Consider the following 5000-nt stretch of genomic DNA (forward strand, 5'->3'; position numbering starts at 1 on the left):
AAAAAAAAACTCCCCCTATCCCACTCCCCACCCCTACCCCCATCCTTCCTTCGGCCAGTAATGAACGACTGGCAAGAAATTAGGGATCAGAGAGAGAGAGAGAGAGAGAGAGAGAGAGAGAGAGAGAGAGAGAGAGAGAGAGAGAGAGAGAGAGAGAGAGAGAGAGAGAGAGAGAGAGGATTAGAGAGGATTGGAGAGAGAGAGAGTGATAGAAACACTGAGAGAGAGAGAGTGATAGAAACACTGAGAAAGTGAGAGAGAGCAAGAGAGGAATGAGAGAGAGAGAGAGAGAGGAAGGAAGGATTAAAAAAAAAAAAAAAAGAGATCTGGTTTCGTGTGATGATAATGACTGCACTTATTCCATCGATCCGACTGGCTAATTAGTGCAATTAAACCCCGCGTTACGGCGCCGTTTTAATAGGCTGTCGTGCTTCATTTGTGACGGATCAGCTGACAGTCGGAAGAGCTAGGTTGGGCTTGTGGGTGCAAGGTGCTCTCTTTTTATCTGTCTCTCTGTCTCCCTTCCCCCCTCCCCATTCTCTCTCTATCTCTCTATCTATCTTTCTATCTATACATATCTCTTTCTCTCTCTCTTTGTCTCTTCGTATCTCCATCTCTCTCCATCTCTGTCTTTCTGTATATCTATCTATCTGCCAACCTATTTAATCCCCCCTCCCTCCCCCCCCCCCTCTCTCTCTCTCTCTCTCTCCTCTCTCTCTCTCTCTCTCTCTCTCTCTCTCTCTCTCTCTCTCTCTTTCCCTCTTTTTCTTTCTCTCTCTCTCTGCTTATTGTGTTGATGTTATTATTCTTATGGTTTTTGTCATACTTTTACTACATATATGAAAATCATTATCATGACAATAATCATGAAAATTATCATCATAAATAATTGCTTTAGCTTTTATCTGTCATATGTATTAGCAGCAGTGTCATTATTTCCATTTAACGATTATTACCACTGTCATTATCATAACGAGTATTTTTATCATTACTTTCATCATTGTGTTTTTATTTTTACTTTCATCATCCTTGCATATCCCCATATTTTCAATCTCAAATAATTCATCGTTATCAATAGATTATGGAATCATCAAATACTTTATCATTCCCTACATTCACATTTAAACTGATTAATCAACGTTAAAATTAAATTAATGAAATAATAAAATTAACATTCGTCACCATCATCGTCATAAATGTGACGAATGATAATAAATCTCATGATTACATTTGATAAACTGCGTATAAAAGATAAACGAAATGGAGGGATAAAGAACAAAAAGAAAAGAAAAACAACTTTTCTTCCCCTCTCTCTATTCCCCTTTTCGTGTCCATATGTTCGGAGGTAAAAATGGAAGGTTTGATTACGTGGTATCTTATCGCACTGGTTTTATTGTCCCTTCTTCATTCCCTGTCTCTCTTATCTTCCCTTTATCTCTTTCTCTCTGTTTGGTTGCTCTTCGTCTTCTTCTCTCGATTTCTTTCTGTCTCTTTGTTTCTTTCTCTTACATTTCCTTCTCTTTTTCTTTCTTTCTCTCTCTTCTCCCTTCTGTCTCTCCCTCCACCATCTCTCCCTTTCTTTCCCCCATCTCTCTCTCTCTTCCCCACCCCACCCCACCCCACCCCACCCTCCCTCCCTCCCTCCCTCTCTCTCTCTCTCTCTCTCTCTCTCTCTCTCTCTCTCTCTCTCTCTCTCTCTCTCTCTCTCTCTCTCTCTCTCTCTCTCTCTCTCTCCCTTCCTCCTTCTCTTTCTCTTTCTCTTTCTCTTTCTCTCTCTCTCCCTCCCTTCCTCCTTCTGTTTGCGTGTACTTATGTGTACATGTATTTCCATTTCCCCTTTTATGTCAACCCTTCTATTTAAGAGTACATGTTGATCGTTTCATTAAAACTGATCCAAATTTTACGAAAAACAGAGAGAAGAGAAACAAGGGGAAAAAACAAGACCTAAATGGGAGATAACATTGAATAAATGGGGAGAGATATAGAGGGATGGCTAGAGGATTTAATGTTCCCTCTCTCTCTCTCTTCCTTCCTTTCTTTCTTTCTCTTTTCCTCCCTCCCTCTCTTTCCCATTCTCTGCCTGTCTCTCTCTCTCTCTACCTCTTATTCTCTCTCTCTCTTTTATTCTCTCTCCCTCCCTCCCCCTCCCTCTCTCTCCTTTTCTCCCTCTCCCTCCCCCCCCCTCTCTCTCTCCCTCCCCTCCCCCTGTTTCTCCCTCCCTCTACCTCCCTCCACCTCTCTCTCCCCCTCTCTATCTCCTTTTCTCTCTCCCCCTCTCTCTCTCACTCTCTTCACTGGGATGTTAGGCAGAGGGTGTGGGGGGTGGGGGGTGGGGGAGGGGAGAACAGGCTTTTTATTTCCTCGTGATCAGCCGGTTTTATTGTCCTTTGATATAGCATTTACATTTGTTATGCACATTCCCCTCGGGTCGTTAAGCTACAGAGAGAGGGGAAAAAATTGGCTGGTAACGCCATCGCAAAATGGATCTCTATCATAGGGGCGAATAGGAGCCAAAATCCCGTGGTGGGGCGATCAGGTACCCGGCTGCATGGAAAGCCGCCTGATCTATCGCGTCTGCATCGAGATAGAGTTGATAATAATGGCAATTTCGAAAGTCCCCCCCCCTCTCTCCCTCTCCCCCTCTCCCCTCCCCTTCCTCTCTCCTATCCCCTGCCGTTTCCTCTACCTTCCCTTCTCTTTCTCTATTCAAAAGTTTTTGTTTCTTTTTATTTTCTTTCTTTCTGTCGCTTTCTGTATCTATATCTCTCACTCATTCACGCACTCACTCACTCACTCTCTCTCCCTCTCTCACTCTCACTTATTCATTCATTCACTCACTCACTCTCCCTCTCTCTCTTTCTCTTTTTCTCACTCACTGTCACTGTCACCCTCACTCTCTCTCTCTCTCACTCTCTCACGCTCACACTCTCACTCACTCACTCTTTCCTTCTCACGGTCCCTCTCTCTGCCTTTCCTCCTCCCTCTCCCTCTCTCTTTATCTTCCCCATTCTCCCTCTCATCCCCTTCTCTCTATCCCTCTCCTTCCTTCATCTCCCTCCCCCATCCCCATCCCTTTCCCTTCCCCTTTTTCCCCCACCCCTCTTCCTCTCACCCCTCCCCATCCTCTCCCTCCTCTTACCCCTCCCCACCCCTCATCCTCCCACTCCCTCCCCACCCCTCCTCCTCTTACCCCTCCCCACCCCTCTTCCTCTTACCCCCCTCCCCTCCCCACCCCTCTTCCTCTTACCCCCTCCTCCCCTCCCCACCCCTCTTCCTCTTACCCCCCTCCCCCCCTACTTCCTCTCTCACCCCTCCCCCACCCTCCTCCTCTCACCCCTCCCCACCCTCCCTCCTCTCATCCTCCCCACCCCTCCTCCTCCTACTCCCCACCCCTCCTCCTCCTACTCCCCATCCCTCTTCCTCTCACCCCCTCCCCATACCTATCCTCTCACCCCACCTCCTACTCCCCCCCCTCTTTCACTCACCCCCCTCCTCCTACTCTCCTCCTCTCACCACCCCCCACCCTACCCCCTCTCCCCATCCCTCCCCACCCTTCCCCCTCTTACCTCCCCTCCCCCCCCTCCTTCCCCTCCCGATCAGAAGCGATAAGGCTAAAAGGGGTTTCCTTCGTCGGGGGAAATTTTTCTATTAGGCTGACGCATCTTGAACGCTTCTGGGGGTCGCCATTTTTCTTCCTCGTCTCCCCCCGCGTTGGAGGCGGTTGACGGCAGAGGGAGTTTCATGGCCCGGTTAACCCTTCCTTTCTCGTTTCTGTCTTTTTTTTCTTCTTTTTTTTTCTAAGTTGTTTCTCTCTCTCTCTTTAACTTTCTTTTTTTTTCTTTTTGGTTCCCTCTACTTTCTTTATCTGTTTTTTTTTTCCATTCATAACCCTTCCCCCTTTTATTCCTTTTTTTCTCTTATCTATAATTAATTTTGGGCTTATGATAAATCCGTCGCGTAGTTTTTCTTTTTCTCCTTTTTTCTTGTCATTATCATATATTTTTCGCTACTCTTTCCTCCGTTTTTTCTGTCGTTTTTCACTAGACTCGCTGTCATCACACCCTGTTCCTTTTTCTGTGTCTTGTTCCTTGTTCTCCTCTTTCTCCTCCTCCTCCTTTCACTTCACTCTAATTCCCTTTTCTATCTCCTCATTTTGCTCTCCCTCCTTTTCTTCTTCTTCTTTTTCTTTTTCTTCCTCCTCCTCCTTTTCTTCTTCATCTTCCTTATCCTCTTCCTCTTCTTCCTCCTCTTCCTCTTCCTCCTCCACTACCTCCTCCTCCTCCCCCTCCTCCTCCTCCTCCTCCTCCTCTTCCTGTTCCACCTCCACCTCCACTACCACCAACGTCATCTTTTACTACTCCTCTTCTCTTCTTCCCATACATCTTTTCCCCCTCCTCCATCTTCTCTTCTTCCTCTCTCTCTCTTAAATCCTCCATTTCCCTTCCACCTCCATCTTCTTTCACCCTCCATCTCCACCTCCATCTTCCTTTCACAGATTTCGCAAAACCGGTCAAAGTTGTTAAAAAGAATATCAGTAAATAGCATCGGATCCTCTTCATGTGGTTTCGATCCCTTTACCTTTAGCGGCTATAAAGCATTCAGGAGAGGTGAGGTCCTTCATGTTCGCATCGTCAATTCCTTATACACGGCTCTGAGAAGATTGACTTCCATCTGCTGAATTCTTGATCAGTCTCTCTCTTTTTCTCTTTTATTCTTATTTCTATTCTTGTTTATTACTTTTATTACTCTTACTCTTATTACACCCTTTCTTTCTCATTCGTTTTCTTTGACTCTGTTTGTCTGTCTGTCTCTTTGTCTGTCTGTCTCTCTATCTATCATCTATCTCTCTTCTCTTTCTCTTTTCCCCTCTCAATCAACCAGTCTGTCAGTCTTTCTGACTATCTATTTATCTATCTATCTATCCATCGAATCATCTATCGAACTGCCTCTCATTATACAAAAAAACATATAAATATAACATAACAATAACTGACACTATA

Source organism: Penaeus vannamei, chromosome 17, assembly GCF_042767895.1.
Source record: "Penaeus vannamei isolate JL-2024 chromosome 17, ASM4276789v1, whole genome shotgun sequence".
Taxonomy (NCBI): Eukaryota; Metazoa; Arthropoda; class Malacostraca; order Decapoda; family Penaeidae; genus Penaeus; species Penaeus vannamei.